We start from the raw sequence: 16,690 nt of genomic DNA on the forward strand, positions 1-16,690 counted from the left end.
AGAGCGCTCCATTTGACAGCTCTCCAAGGGGAACAGTCGGGTGCAGCCAGCTGGAACCAAAGCCCCCAGTTCCCGAAAGGGCCATGGAATAGGCTTCGGACACCAGCGTTTGAGCTCCCCGCCTGCTGCCTGGGGAGCCTGGAGCGGGTCAGGCAGCCTCTTTGAAATTCAGTTTCTTCACTCGGAGCAGGAAAAGTCTGAGCCAAATTATATCTTACCTTCCAACTATGATATAAATTTGTAGATATTTGTAAAAATTCTTATTTACTTTAACAACATATCTGTAGAAAATGTCATTCCACCTCCTGCCTGCCGGAACATAATTTTTACTCTTCTCCCAGTTTGCAGTAGCCATGCATTTTGAGTGAATGCAGCTCAATTTATGGCCACCTTAATTGGTTCGGGGATGTGCACAGGATTCAAGCCTAAGCCAGTTGCTTGCTGCTTGTTGTTTCACTGGCTAGAGAACTGGTTCAAAAGCTCAGTATGTGTCTTTCTGTCTCCTGGAATTTCACCTAGAAAACTTATCATGAATTGCTGCTGGCAGCCATCTTTTCCTCACAACTGGAAGCCAACCTGAGGGCAAAGCTGAAGTATGGAGGCAAGTAGAGCAAAGAGACACATGGAGAAATACCACTAGGGGCCTTGATCAAACCATGCCTGAAGCTCAGCCTACCTCTGGATGCTTCATGCCTTCAAGTAAATATATACTCTGTTATTTAAGAGCATTTTTTATTACTTGTGATCACAAGTATCATGCCTGGTAAAATGGCAATGTCTTAAAATCTAAGTCCTGGGTCATTAGAATCTTAGACCAGAAAGATTGAGGGAGGGAACTTGTTCTTCCAAACACTACACAGTACCGGGTTTGGCTCTCTGAAGTGTGACTGTAAAATGATGGGGTGAGGCTGAAACCAAATCCTTGGGATATATTTTTAGATGACAGACTCCAGGGTAGGGATTTTATACCTATTATTACCGTAGTGTCAATTAATAGTTTTTAGGCCCTGCCTATTTAGCACCTGGCTGGTTAGCATCTGGCTGCCTGGAACGTTACAGGCACTCAATAAATATTTCTTGAGTAAATAAATAAATGGATGAAAGGAGATGATGCAAGGCAGGGGGAGGGAGGATGGCATATGTCAGCATCCTAAATGGACTCGTGTCAATTTTGTAATGCGGAAGTGGGCCGCACCAGCCCGGAAATTCTCTAGGAATCCATTGCCATAGCCAGGGTTTGTGAATCTGAGACTCGTGTCTCCCCAAACAAGCTATACACGTCAGCAAGGAGAAGTTGCAGCCAATGCAGCAACTCAGTGACAACAATCAGGAAAGGAGGATGTTGGGCCAGTTAGAGTCTCTCCTGATGAGTGGTTTAGGCCGTCCCTTGGCGAGCCCTCCTTGCAGCGGGCACTGCAATGCCACAGAATTGTGTTGTGTGACTGAGCGCCTTCATTCAGTCTCCCGCCTTGGTTTCCTTGCAACTTGCAGCACGATTCATCCAAGAGCAGGAGATCTCCTATGCTGATTCTGATCTTCTCCTCTTCAAAACACAAGGCCATTTGCTTCAGAAAGCTCCCATTTGGTTCTCTTGCAATACATACAGCACAAGCGCACAAACGCTTGAAGCAAAAGATCTTTTGAAACATATACTTGAAAGAAGACTACGCAGGTGCCTCTGGACATAAGGACGTACTTTTATAGGATATGACAATCTATCAAAAGCCTGGGCCCTAAATGTAAAATCTCAGGAGAAAAGATATATAAATGAATTAAACACATTAACTGAGTCTTGTTATTTGTGACATAAAGTTGAATAAAATTTTATAGCAGATTACACTTTTTCTTCAAGAAAACTACGTCCTAAGATAGACTCAATTTTCCTTTTGTCATTCAGAGAAAGAAACAAAATACCCTGTATCCATTCTTGCCAAGTTCTCAAATGGAGTGTTTTCTTTAATGTTAAGAAAAGATAAGCCCTACATAAACTTGGTATTAAAACGGATAATTTCTCTTCTCAGACTAGTCGTCCACCTCCACGGGCTCATCCTACGTCACAGCGTGGCGCGAGCGCGAGCGCGCAGCGAGGCTGCACGGCGCAGAGGAGTGACGTTTCAGATGGAAACGGAAGCTGGTCGCCAACGCAGCGGCCCCCGCGCTGAGGGCGCACGCGCACTGCAGTGCGACAGGCGCAAGCCGAGCTGGGTGGAGGGTTGGGAGTTCTCTGTGACGCGGGCACAGACAGCGACTCTCCTGCCTCCACTAGACAGAGGGAGTGAAGCCCTGATTTCCCAGCATACTTAATGCGCTGGAGCTGCCGCCGCGCCCGGGGGTGCCGCGCGCCTCAGTGACAAGGCGTGGCCACTGGCTTCTGCGTCGTGGGCCAGCACCATTTTGGAGTTTTATTTTGCTGCTGCTGTACGCCCATGGAAAGACGCCAATCCCAACTGAAATCTAAGAAGAAGGAAGAGAAGAAATGAGATCTCAGCTGCGAACGATTCATCATCAGCCTTTCCAAAGGGGAGATGTTGGCAGAGGTCACCGAGGTCAAAGCTGAGAGCGGATCCCCCCTCGCTTGGAAGAAATCGGCTGGCTGGCGCTGCGTTAGCTCGAGGCAGGTGCAAAGCCTTAAGTCGTCCATCAGCAGCACCTGGTCTGCTCCTGATGGACGAGCAGAAATAATTAGAGGTGTCAGAATTTTCTGGAAAAAATCCAGATGACGGAATTCTCTGGGGTGAGTGCAGAGCAAACAGAGCTTAGGAACACATTTCCTCGCTTTCGCTTTCTGTCTCACTGCGTGTCTCCCCAGGAGTGTGCAGTCGCGGCAGGAACCTGTCTGGGCTGAGAGCCGGGGACAGAAGTGCGTGGGAGCCGCCCGTTCCCTGCCCCGCCCACGCGCTCGCACCTGGCCCGCCGCTCCTCCACGTGGCGCTCGGTAGGCCACCTCCAAACCGAGCCTGGGCGACGCCTGCAGTAGGGCAGAAAGCGCTGCTGGCTGGCGCGTCCGGCTGCTGGCTCCTACACGCTACCGGTGGCAGGAGCCGGGCGCGCTGCGGTGGCTGCGGGACTCCCGTCCTCCTGGGGACAGTCTGCAAGGTGGGCAGGACTGCATCCAATGAACGACGGAAGAGACACAGTGCGCAGTGAGCGGGTCCTTCCATTTCTTCTTCCACTCAGGGCTCTCGAAATAAAGGCTGAACAAATATTTAAATGATTTTAGCTTGAGGTGGTGCCAGCTGTTTGGCCTGACAGGAACATCCACAGCCTTGTCTCTCTTCCTCCACCCAGGAGGGCGTGTGCCTCTCAGCCCGGAAGCAGACAGGTGACCACACGCAGCAGGTAGGCACATCGAGCGGCAGCAGCAATTTCCTTGGGGACTTGCTGGGCACTTGGTGGGGAGGGAACCTGGGGATTCTCGGGCACTGGCGACTCTCTCTTCACGGGAGGACCTGGAAGGCAGGGAAAGGGTGACTCCAGGAACACTTGAAAGTCCAGGCTTATCTGATGTTAGAGTAGGAAGGAACTGGAAATCCTGGTGTTGAGAAACATTTTCTTAGAGGATTCTTGCTTTTTTCTGTTTCTCAGACTCGTTCTGGAAAGCCTCACAGTGAGCGAGAGGACCGGCGGCTCCCCTGGTGGGAGCTGGAGGCTGGCCCGCGCGGCTGGTGCGCGGTGGTGCGCTTGCTCAGGACCCCACGGCACAATGGGAGCTCATTCTAGGTGAGGAAAAAGGTGTCAAGGTTCTTACTTATATAGAGTCATCAATCTATTAAATAAAAATAAAGCCAAAAATCCAATTGGATGGGTTAGGACTTTCAAGAGATGTCAGATGTGGATCTTGTACTGGGGACCTCTTTACCTGGCGGGGCAGAAGGCTGCATGCGAAACCTCCTGTGTGTGAGCCACGCGGTGCCAGGTGACAGAAGTGGATGGCGTGCTCTGGGAGCCCACACTGGAGAGTTTGCATTCACCTGTGGAGATGCTCAAGGTGACCCTGAAACAAGGTCTCATGTCATGGGGGACGCTGTGGTTCCTGGGGGTATGAATGTCAGGTGGGGGAGGGTCTAGCAGAAGAATGGAGAGACAGACACCGAAAGTGTGCACAGATTTCATGCAGTAGGCTGCCGGAACTTACATTTTGTATAAAGGAATTCTTGGAGGGGGTTCGAATAACAGGCTCAGATAATGTAAAATCTTAAACATCAGCTTAAAGAAGGTGTCTTTTATTTGGTGGGTGATTTACTGTTTTGACATGGGTAGCAACCAAAGAATCAGAGCTGAGTGGTAGGGAAATTAGTCTGGCAGAGGTTTTCAGAATAGCTGGTTGTAGGTGCAAACTTCAAAAAATTAGATAGCGACAGAATGGAAAGGAAAAGACACGTGTGTGAGACCGATTAACATAGCTACATTTCCAGTGCCATCAATGTGGCACAGCCGGGACCCAAAGAGCTGCCACGTGTGGAAAAGCTCTGTCAACTTTTAGTGCCAGTTGAAGGACAGGCACAAAGGGTCATTAAGGGGAAGAGAGTTATGAGTTTAAAATTTGGAGCTCTATTCCAACTTTGATGCCCTGATTAAGTGACTATGGGCCACAATTTCCTCATATAATTTAGAGTTAAGACGGTGTCTTAGGAAGAATCAAGATGATGACACAGGTGTAACCTCAGTTTCCCAGAGGTCATGAGGCTGGTGCAGACGTGGTCCAAGTGACAGTAACTCCGATACTCTCGTGGTTTAATCCCCACCTGCAAGACTGTGTGGCCTCAGCTCCTTCCAAAGTCTACATCTACTATTTACGGCACCTTCAAGGTAGGGTTGCTTACAGTTCAGTGAATCATACTCAGGCTAAACGATGGGTGTGTCAGGCTTCTGTAGTTGGCTACAGAACTCTGTGTCTACCAATAATTCATATGGAAGCATAGAAGGCAGAGTGGATTTTCCAACATGACCATGTCATATGCTTTCTTCAAACCCTCCACTGGTTCACCACGACTTGTAGATAAAGACCAAGTTCACAAGCATGAGTTTAAGCCCTGCTTAGCGAGTCCCCCACCGACCCTCTCATTCTCATCTTGCTCCACACTCCTCTCTCACGCGCACCTTGCCCTTCCTGCTGGAGTACTGACACGTGGTCCTCTCTTCCCGGGGCCTCTGTCTCCGCTGCTCACCTGTTAGCCGCAGTCGCACTGCTCGGGATTGTAGCCGCCAGCCGCATGTGGCTATTAAGCATTTAACATGCAATTAGTACAAACTGTAAAACGTACTCTGGATTTCAGAGATGTAGCAGAGAAAAAAGATTAAAAATATCTCAATAATTCAAAAATATTGATTATATGCTGAAATGATAATATTTAGGATCTAAGGGATTAAATGCAATATGTTATTAAAATTAATTTTACTTTTTTTTCAGTAAAACAACTCTAGGAAATGCTTTTTATTTTAAAAAAGTCATAAAATCTCACCACTCAACATTCTTGTCCTGGGTTAGTTTCCTTTTATCCTGTTAAATTTTTTTTTGGAATGTAATATAGTTTATTCTTTTTTTCTGTTTTATTTTTTAATTGACAAATAAAAATTATATATATTTATGGTGTACAACATGATGTTTTGATATATGTAGACATTGTGGAATGGCTAAATCAAGTTAATTATTACCTCACATACTTACCATTTTTTGTGATGAGAAAACTTTAAAAATCTACTTTCTTAGGATTGTGAAGGATACAATACATTGCAATTAGCTATAGTCACCATGATATACAATGGATCTTTCAAACTTACTCCCCTGTCTAATGGAAATTTTGTACCCTTTGATCAACATCTCCTCAATCCCCCCTCCATCTTCCAGTCTAATTTTACTTTTTAAAAAATATTTCATAACGTAGCTGATAGAAAACCTCAAATGATGTGCGTGCTCACGTTACAGTTCTCTTGGACAGCTGTGTTCGGTTCCCTGCCGTCTTCACTTGGCCAAGGATGTCTTGCGACCTCGCCCGACTGCATGCATTCGTCCTGTTGCGTGTCCCCACAGCCTCTGGGCTGCGGCACCCACCACGCTCCTCTGAGTCACGTTCGGTTCATGCCTGCATCCTCCCCCGTGAGTGGGGAGCAACCCCGTTCATCGTTGCCTCTCCAGCACTTTATGTGCTTCTCCCTCCTCTGAGCAACTATCTGTATATTTGGATACATAAGCGAGTGGCGTTTATATGAAAGGACCTTTGCAACTGGCTATTGATGCAGAGCTAGGGATGAGGTCTGATAAAAAAGAATATATGGGAATTTAGAAGTTCTCATTTGGCTACAGAGTGTGGTCCAATTGTGAAAGATAAAGCTTAACAGAAATAGTCCAGCACACAGATTCAGAAACTCAATTGTATCAGTAAAAGACGGGGAAACATTTGTGAGTCTGTGGGTCCTGGGCTTCTAATCAACTACAAACTCAGTGTTAGCCATCACGGCGAGGCCGCCATCACACGTGATGATGCATATTCTGTCATCCAGATGGAAGTACGAATCTCCCCAATCAACTATACATGTGTCAGAAGAAATCTGGTGTGCTGCATATCATTCTAAGTGACCATCCAAAGGAATTTAACCAGCAGGGAAAGAAGACGTAAAACCTCTATATTTATCAAAGTTGAATGAAATGAGAATGTTTTACCTGAATAACTTAGAGAACAGGACATCAGTTTTCAAATACTAGAAGATGCAATACCAAAGAGAGACACAGACGTTTTGTATTGCTCCAGATTGTAGAACCAGGATCTGTGAGCAGCAGTGGCACAGTCCGGATTTTCAGCTTAATATGAAGACCCTGGGAAGTAGAATTTTCCAGGGAGTCAATGTTTTATTTTACATCACAACATAATTGATTTCTTCTTATTCACAGGTGTCTAAGCAGGGACTGGGTGTGGAACGGTTTGTCAGGTCCACCTAATTAGCTTTGTGGGGCCCAGTGTGCAGTGCAAGTGCAGGGTCCCTGTCAGGGGCAGGGATCTGTCACCCACAGCCTCAATGCCCTGTGCGGGTGGCTCTCAAGGAGCTGCAATCTCTGTGCCAGGAAATGTGCTGTGCCTGGATTGAGGGTGGGTGAGAGACTGCCACGGAGCCACCAGGCTTGGGAGCTGCTGCCACTGTGCCCTTTGCCAGAAACGGAGGGCGTGCATGAGCCTGGCCCCCTCTCCCCTGGGGACAGAGGGCCATAGCAGAAGGCATGGCCCACTGATGACATGGCCCACTTGCCACTTGGACAGCAGCTGCCATCGGTGGATGGAAGGTGGGGGGCAGGGCCTGGGGCCAGGAGGGGAGATTGGGCAACCACAAGCCCATCCCGGGGAGGCTGGGGGTGGGGGGCTACACCAAATGTATAAGTAGATGCTCTAAGTTGCCAGGGCTTGTCCTCTGGCTCCGTCAAACTTCACTTGCAAAATATCAATTGAAAGATAAAATTATTAGGGATGTTGAGACAGCCACTGCAGGGCCTTAAGCCTCAAGGTGGTCCTTCTGAGCACAGGGCCCCGAGTGACGGCATGACTTTGAGCCTACGTGTTTGGGGCATGAAAACCTTCTGGGAGAACAAAGGAAACGGCTTATTCTCTGGTCATTGGCCAGTCTGGTTTGGGGCGGAACACAGAGTTCAGGGAGTAAAGATGACAATGAGAAGACCATGTCAGCTGCAGCAGAGGAGAGATTTCTGCTAGAACAGGTGAGCAGACACTGGAGAGCAGGGCTGGAGGCCTGCTGTGTGAGTGATGAGGGCAGGTCGGCCAGGACAGCGGGGCTGTGAGGGAGGCAGCGACCGTGCCCTGCTCTGAGAGTGAGCACAGGATATGTCACCTGGCCCGGCTCTCGAATGCGTCCCTGGTGTCAGTGACAGACCCGCGCACACTCGTGAGATCCACTCCATCCCTACCAGCACGTGGGCGAGCAAGGCCACTGTGCTCTGGCCGCCTCTGTTCCGCTGACTTCGCCGTGGCCTCCCAGGCACTTGCCCTGTGATCACTGAGGGATGACTGCATGCTCATCCTCCTGGGAGCATGAGAAAAACCACATTGAGATTCCATTGTTTGAATTTAAGTTATAATGATTTGAAGCATAAATGCCTTAGAAAGCAGCCGACACTATCTGTGGGCGCTGTCACATAGAGAAAACAGCTCTCTCTAAACTTCTGTTCTCCTATCATTATACACAGTTATTTGTTTCTATTTATTATTAACATATTTCCCTGCTATCTCATATGGAATAGCTTTTGAAGATTCCCGTGAGCCACAGCTGGAAAATTCCTTCTTTGAAGTGCCCCATTTATTCATCTTTTGTCAGTGGCAGGCTTTTTATGCTCAGACATTTTATACTTTTCACAGTCATTTCAAAATCTATTTCATTTGACGTGGAGTCAATTTGTCATTCTGCACACATTCCCATGTCTCTTTCCCCCATTTTTCTCAATTTGGCATTCTGCTAAGTTCTCAGCGGACTTTTCTTTTTTTCCTCGGTAAGCTGTACTGTGGCACCTAGAAAGACACTGGAAGTCCCGGCTCCAAGATGCTCATACCTGCCGTTTCCCCGTGGGCTCCAACCAGGCCCCGAGCGTGTGGGTGATGACTAACGGAAGTTGGGGACAGGAACGCAGGAATTTGTCCAACAATAAGACTGCTCACAGATGTAACTCTGGAAGTGGTGCTTGTTGGAAGACGTCAGTCTGACTTCACGTGCAGTCAAGGAGCGGCCGTGTTTGGTCAGCCTGGCTGCTGCGTGCGGTTCTCCCAGGAGAACAAACGGACCAGTCCCGCACACGGGTGGGATTTGCATCACATTATCTAGGTGTGGAGTGAACCAAGATGACAAGCCCACGGTTCTGAGACTATTTCAATTTCAGCAAAGAGTATCTTCTAGAAACAGCAACGCAAAAGGGCCTTTTTTCTAAACTCATTCTAGCTGAGTATTACCATTTTCATCTGACTTAATGCGGAGAAAAGGCAATTTGACGTAGTGGAAACCCAGAGCGTTACTATCTTGGTATCGACCTTTTATTTAGTCTGACAGCAGGCATGGTTCAAACTCAGTAAAAACTGCCTACTTGACTCAGCTACTAACAGACAAACCACACCTAAGTTTGCATAAATCTTAGATGACAGCCACCTCATTGTGCTCAGTGCACATCAGAACTCCTTCAGGATGTTTCTTTTCATTTTGGAAAACTTCTTATAAGAGCCTCTTATAACAAGTTTTTATTAATGTCATGATATATGGTCAACTTCTATAACTGTGTTGTAGGCGTTTGAACATGCAATCTAATTATTTATAATATGTAAAATTCAACATATTTAAAAACATTATTCCTTAAATTATTAGTATGCCTTACTGTGCTTATTTATTTTTGTCTAATTGATCTCTTTTTTTTTCCTTTTTTTTTTTATTTTGGCATATTATGGGGGTACAGATTTTAAGGTTTCAATAAATGCCCATTTCCCCCCTCCCCCACAAGTCTGAGTCTCCAGCATGACCATCCCCCAGATGGTGCACATCTCACTCATTATGTATGTATATACCCGCCCCCCTCCCCCCCCCCGCCCAAAATGTCTAAAAAGACATAAAAAGCCTCATTAAGATTGTGGTTTTGTTCATTTCTCTGTGTTTACTTTATATTGATAGTGCTTACCTGTAATTTGGCATCTAAATATTGATGATCATATCTTCAGTATGGGTTCTATTTTGATTGATTTGTAAAATCCACCTCTTTCAAGCACTTATTACTATTATTAACATCCACCTCAATTTTCTATTCTGGCTACATCAGAAGCAGCTCCCATGCCTGACGTGTGACCGTGGAGTTGCTTCCTGGTTGGAGCAGACATTGGGAGGATGCCGCTCCAGTGTGGCTCTTGCATGTCACCTCTGATTTATTGGAAAGACTCTCACTCGGAGGCTCTGGAATTGCATTTGAACATCTTTTGCTCAGCCCAGCTTCCCTGATCTTAAATGTAGTAGAAGCTCCTCTGGTGTTACCTAGCTTGCCAGACACAATTTTCAGTGTTAACAATTTTTTTGTGGTTTATTATAAAAGAAAATATATGTATTCAAATAATACAAAGTTTGGCTGTAGGCTCCAGGAATGAGAATAATCATACCAGGTAGCAGGAGGCTATGGAGACTGCAGTTAGACCTAAATGTAGGGATTAAAACTCCCCTGGAACTCAGTGGGAAAGCACGTTTTATCTTAAGAACCAGGAAAGTAATACATTGAGTCTGTTAGTGGGACATGTTGGAATTTAAAAGCTAGCTATGTGGGTTAAACTTCCTCTACTAGTACCCTGTAATTATGAAATTCCAAATTTCTAATTCCTATGAAGGTGAAACCCTGTGACCCCCACCCTAACTAACAATGGCTTTGCTCTTAAGATCTAGGTCACAGTATTGGGGAGGAAATGGAGGGTCAGGCGGTCTCCCTGGAGTTAGCATCACAGTGGCAGAGGACGCTCAGGTCCCATGAGTGGCAGTGTTTTAATCATCTGCAACAGCACATAAATAATTCTGACCTCCATTAATGGCTTTGCCTTAGACAGAGACATCTAAAAATATTCCCTCACTCTTATAAATATTGTAAGCCTCTCTTTAGGACTGCTACTCCCCATAAATACTCTCATTTCTCTCTTCTAACCAAGAACTTTTCAAAGGTAACATATCTATCATAAGAACATCTGAGAGTAGAAAGTCAATGCCTCTGTCGAAGTGGAATCAATCAAAATTGGGAAGAAATGAAGCATGAGTTAGTCTCATTTCAGATACGGTCAGATCCAGACACAATCTGAAAGTTGGAATTTAAAATATGTGGGAAATTCCTCATTCTTTTTTTTTCATCTTTATTTTTTATTTCAGCCTATTATGGGGGTACATATATTTAGGTTACATGTATTGCCTTTGCCCCTGCTGCCAAGTCAGAGCTTCAAGCATGTTCATGCCCCAGACGGTGCACACCGTTCTTCTCGTCATCATTTGCACACACAGATTGGAGGTCTGGCTCATCATGCGTTCGGCACCCATACCATCCACAGCAGAGGAAATCCCAGCTCTTTCCAGCTCTTGGAGAAGAAAGTCATCATCGTGACACACTATTTGTTATTATGAAAAGTCTTCATGTGACCATCTGTTTCTTATAAATGTGTTTATTTGCTCACCCTTGAGGAGAAGGTCTTGGCTAAGGAGTCCCCAGCCAAGTAAGGAAAACCATGATTGCCATCAGAATCTTCAAGGGCTGCTGATGAAAGTCATGCTGTTCAGTTTCCTCACTGTATAAATCAAGACACATAGGCCTTTCTAAATGTTTCTTCAATGACTCATGTCTATGTAGTCAATGTCTTCAATTTTTTTTCAATCTCACAAAGATCCAAAGGTGAAAACATGAATGTTTTTTAGTGTAGTGTGTTTCTACACATTATCAAAATAACTGATTTAAAAGTGAAAATGTATAAACATTTAGCAAAGACCGGGACACAAGGGAATGATACTCTCAAACATGAACCATGAATTGGTTTGGCATTTTTGGAAGTCAATCTAGTGATATCTATCTATCTGAAAAAAAACACATCTTCTGACCCAGCAATCTACCTATGCAAATTTAGTCCACAGAAATACGAAACGCAGGATTAGATCAATGTTTGCGGAGCACCTGTCATATGCCAGATCTGTGTTGGGGCTTTCACAAGTATCTCAGTCAATACATCTAGTGCAGTCAGAGGTGTCTTGATTGATTTTGTGGTTCTTTGTGGGAAAAGTTTTAAGTGATTGCAAAGAAAAAGATTTGGAACATATAATACCTTGAAATTCTAAAATTGGCTTCTATGAATTTCATAAGATGGAGCTTATAAAAAATGGACAGGAAGAAGGTAAAAAGAAGAAATTTTCAAAGAAAATTGCAAGCTCAGAAACCAGGGTCAGTTTTCCCTAGAGACTCTCTGAAAAAAATAACATAGATTTAATAGAATCTACTCTGAACAGGGCTGTTTGTGACATATTGCCAAATGTCATTTCACTTGAAGATTTTCTATGTTGTTTATTTCCTTTTTTTCCCTTGTACCACTGCATGCCCACCTCAAAGCAAGATTCTTTCCCTTAAAAAATTAAAAAAAATGATTTGCTAATCTATGATGACACAGTTTGCTTTCAGATGGGGACATTCATTAATAATCTACTTTAGGTTATAAGCACCCTTGTTTGTCCCTAGCACTGAGTGTCCATAACTCTGGCTTTGCGTGAACTGCCACGCAGGCTTGTTTTTCCAGAGCACTGGATCTACTGTCCCCAGCGATGACAGAACATACCACATCACGGGGTGCTAGAATCTGGTGAAAAGAATCCAAACCTGAGACTCAGGATGCCCAACTTCTCATCTTGACTTGGCTAGGAATCCCTGCAGTGCCGATCCCTTTTGTTTGATTTCCTTCTCTCCATAGTGAGGATCACTAGGTCCACCCTCCCCCCAGGTGGCCTAGGTATCCCAAATCTTAGTTGTTTGGATATTCTCAATCTTCAGTTTTCCTTTGCCATCCTTTCCTTTAACATTTAAATATAAACGGCTTGGGATATATCCGTGTTTCCCCCAAATATCCAGAGTTAGGCAGATGAGTGGGTGTCACATGTTTTTAATTCACCTGTGAGTTCCTGCCCGTCCGAAGGCCCCTGTGCCCGGTTTGAATCGCAGCGCCAGCTGCGGCCGCCCTTCTGCAAGTGCCACCCGTTCTCGGGACCTCCCCTCCTCCACCTACCCGCCCGCCCGCGCTGGACTGCTGTGTGCGTGTGGGAGAATTTCAGTGACATTTAGAGTGTAGGCAGGAAGGATCGGTTATATCACAGAGAAGAAAACAATTTCCAGTTGAATGCCAAACTATAGTTTTATGAATGGATTTTTAAATTTTTTCTTTCTTTTTTTTTATTTTATAGCAGGCGAGAGCGCAGCTATAGATGAATGTATTAACTGCTTCCTAAAACAGGGACACTCCTATAGGTAGTGTCCCTCTGTAGAACCTTCTGCTATGATATCTCTGTGCCACCATTCTCAGTCTTTAGAATTACCTAAAGAGCTTTCAAAAATCCCAGTGTGCAAGCCTTAAACAACTAATGAAATCAAAATCCTTTGAATCATCATCATTTTTGAGGCTACCCAGTTGATTCTAGTGTTCAGCCAAGTTTAAGAACCGTTGCTTCAGACATTTGTGATATCTGCTTCTTAACTTTGCTCAGACTTCTCTCCAGGAGCTCCCAAGACAACCGCAAGTTTGTGTCGTTTTATTAGGAAGCAGCTCAGACCTTTTACATATGCCTGTATGTCCGCCTGTACTTCTGGTCTCATACTAACGCTTTCATGCTGTGCCCGTGGATCTTCCTTTTTCCCCCAGGAATGGGTGATAGTGGTCGGCGTGTAAAAATAGACTGAAACAAAAGAACTATTTGCCCCCAAAATGAATTATGTCACTGGCCAAGAAAATAGACACAGTCAGTTTTTGTTCAAATAGGACTTTTTTTCTTGAAAGTACACATGGGAAAAGTTCTTTGAGCCTCCTAAAAATAAAGGGCTTTGCGTATCTGAAAGCTCTTTCTGTTTGTGCAGTGCCCACCTCTGCCTCCTTGGGAGAGGAATTTCCTTCTTTCTGCAGTGTGATCTCAAAGAGAGCTGTCCTCACCCCAAACACACGAAACCAGACCCTCCAAAGTGAGACCCAGGGCATTCCTGTGTCGGTGCCTGGGGCTGGATAAAATGAACTGTTAAATCTTTTTGATCTTTAACTCCTGAGAGTCTCATTCCTCCGCATGTGGGTTGGGGGAGAAGGGGAGTGAGCTGACCCACAGGTGTGAACTGAACCTGAGTAACCCCTCCTCTTGACATGTGTTTTCTTTGCATTGGTGTTATTTGGCATCTTAATGGACACTTTTATTGAGGATTGGACAAGAACATATGCCGATGAGAAAGTACATGTTTCTACAGCTTCGTCTATCCAAGCTGCTCCAGCACCCAACATTTGGCTTTCCCAGAACAAACAGTATTTTCAGCCTTTATATCCAGGTGCTCTGGAGGTCTCATAAAGATACCAGCCAGTGCCTGCGGTTGTGTTTTTGGAAGCCTAATTACTAAAAGAGCCGGAGCTGTCCGAGACACAGGATTTCTTCAGTCAATGGGACACCTTGTTCCTTCTGCACTGGCAATATAGGTGGTCTTCTGAAGTCTTAGAAGGAAATGGTAGTTTTCTTTTTTTATAAACCACCACTTCTCGGCTAGAGAGTTGCAAAGCACTATTGTCTTATGATAATCAGCTAGTGGATGTGTCCATAATAAATGTTTTAGTGACAATATGTGTGAATCATTTATTTTTTCATATATTTGAGTAGATTCAAGGTTATTACTTAAAAAAACCTCTCATCTATATACCAATATGCTTCCTCCAACCTGAGAGAAAGGCATGGAGTTACAGTGAGATCTTGGGAGTCCTGCACAGCACAGAGTGTGCACGCGGTTATGGGTCGCACATGCCATCCATCATGTGTGTGGGGAGAAAGGCTGAGAACGGTTGGGATAATTGATGGGGTAATAGGCAGTTAAGTTCAAGAAGACTTCAGTGAAAATCACATGAATGATCACTTTCTTTCCACACGGCCTGTTTCTTCGCTTGGGTTGGGATTTCTACACCTAGGAAATTATATTCTTTGTCTTCTCCATTTAATAGTAATGTCTCCACTGTTCTTTGATACATTTATGTACTTTACATGGGGCTTGGGCATGACTCTAAAACAAAATCACCAATCAGATTTTCACTGAGTTTAATTTATTGCCAGGTTAATCTTTTCCAGTCTGAACTGAAGATTTTCTTACCCAGACAATAGGAAAGAGTTTTGCACAATTGGCACTAAATATTTATTTATTTTTCCCCTTAATCAGAATTGGAAATGTTATCTGATGTTTGACATTTACCTTGGAAATTTACATTAATCATATCTGAAGTGCTCAGGCTAAGATCACAAAGTGTTCAATGGACATTTCATTTGTAAGCGACAGGGCACTAGCTCTCTCTGGTAACTTGTGACATCACATACAGGTACTTAATAAATTTATTGTAATTTGTGGCTGAACTGTTTGTCCAGAGTCAGTTAAAATACATGGCTAAGGGCCGGGCGCTGTGGCTCACGCCTGTAAGGCCGAGGCGGGCGGATTGCTCAAGGTCAGGAGTTCAAAACCAGCCTGAGCAAGAGCGAGACCCCGTCTCTACTATGAAATAGAAAGAAATTAATTGGCCAACTGATATATATATATAAAAAATTAGCCGGGCATAGTGGCGCATGCCTGTAGTCCCAGCTACTCGGGAGGCTGAGGCAGAAGGATCACTCGAGCCCAGGAGTTTGAGGTTGCTGTGAGCTAGGCTGACGCCACGGCACTCACTCTAGCCTGGACAACAAAGCGAGACTCTGTCTCAAAAAAAAAAAAAAAAAATACATGGCTAAGAAACCTTTGATTCAAAGAAAGGCTCTAATATTTTTCATAAATGGGTTTGATTATACTGGAACTAAACAATACTCCTAGTCCTTAGAAAATGAGAGAGTTTTGGTTTCATTCTTTCACTCAACAAATATTGATTGATGCCTACTATGTGTTAGGTTTTTTTAAATTTGGATCGTGTGGTTTAAAAAATTTTTAATTTTACAATATTACGGGGGTACAAATGTTTTGGTTACATGGGTTGATTTTGTACTGCTTAAGTCAAAGTTACAAGTGTGCCCATCACTTAGATAGTGTGCAATATACCCATAGGTGTGATTCCACCCATCCTCTTCTCCCCCTCCCTCCTGCATGACTTCCGTTGAGTTTCACTTCCATCTGTGCACACGAGTGCTGATCGGTTAGTTCCAATTTAATAGTGAGTACTTGTAGTGTCTGTTTGTCCATTCGTGGGATACTTCACTTAGGAGGATGGTCTTGAGTTCCACCCAGATTGCTGTGAAAGGTACCAATTCATTTCTTATGGCTGAGTAGTACTCCATGGTGTACATATGCATATACCACATTTTATTAATCCACTCATGAACTGATTGGCACTTGGTTTGATTCTACATCTTTATGACTACGAATCCTGCTGCTGTAGACATTGGAGTGCAAGTGTCTTTTTGATAAAATGACTTTTTTCCTTTGAGTAAATACCCAGTAGTGGGATTGCTAGATCCAATGGTGGGTCTACTTTCAGTTCTTTGAGGTATCTCCATACCATTTTCCATAGAGTTTGCACTAGTTTGCAGTCCCACCAACAGTATATAAGTGTTCCTTTCTCTCCACATCTATGCCAGCATCTCTTGTTTGGGGACTTTTTGATAAAAACCACTCTCACTGGGGTTAGATGATGTCTCATTGTGGTTTTGATTTGCATTTCTCTGATGATTAGTGACGTTGAATATTTTTTCATATGTTTCTTGGCCAGTAGCCTATTTTCTTTTGAAAAGCTTCTGTTAATATTTACTGAGGGAAGAAATGAATGAAATAATCTGTGGCATACAACATACAAAATGTGGCATGAGATCACTGTTTCCTACAATTGCTGTGAATTTCTTTGTTTCCTTATTGGCCCTGCAGCCCCATAGTAAGTTTCCTTGCATTTCTCCTACTGATAGAAGATATTAGGACTGTTTGGATAAACTGCTAAGCTAAATGGCAAGA

At 44.4% G+C, this 16,690-nt stretch overlaps 1 long non-coding RNA gene across 2 annotated transcripts; it reads left to right on the plus strand.

Annotated features, from left to right (window-relative positions):
- Positions 1-2,183: 2,183 nt before the first annotated feature.
- On the plus strand, positions 2,184-5,365 carry LOC105862023 (uncharacterized). 2 transcript variants are annotated; one of them, XR_012912960.1, is made up of 5 exons: positions 2,184-2,734; positions 2,810-3,143; positions 3,289-3,339; positions 3,586-3,720; positions 4,614-5,365. It is a non-coding gene; the product is annotated as an uncharacterized LOC105862023 (long non-coding RNA). The 2 variants fall into 2 exon arrangements; XR_012912959.1 differs by having other exon boundaries at positions 2,184-3,143.
- The last annotated feature ends 11,325 nt before the right edge of the window (positions 5,366-16,690 follow it).

The sequence above is a fragment of the Microcebus murinus genome, chromosome 18 (genome assembly GCF_040939455.1).
Source record: "Microcebus murinus isolate Inina chromosome 18, M.murinus_Inina_mat1.0, whole genome shotgun sequence".
NCBI lineage: Eukaryota > Metazoa > Chordata > Mammalia > Primates > Cheirogaleidae > Microcebus > Microcebus murinus.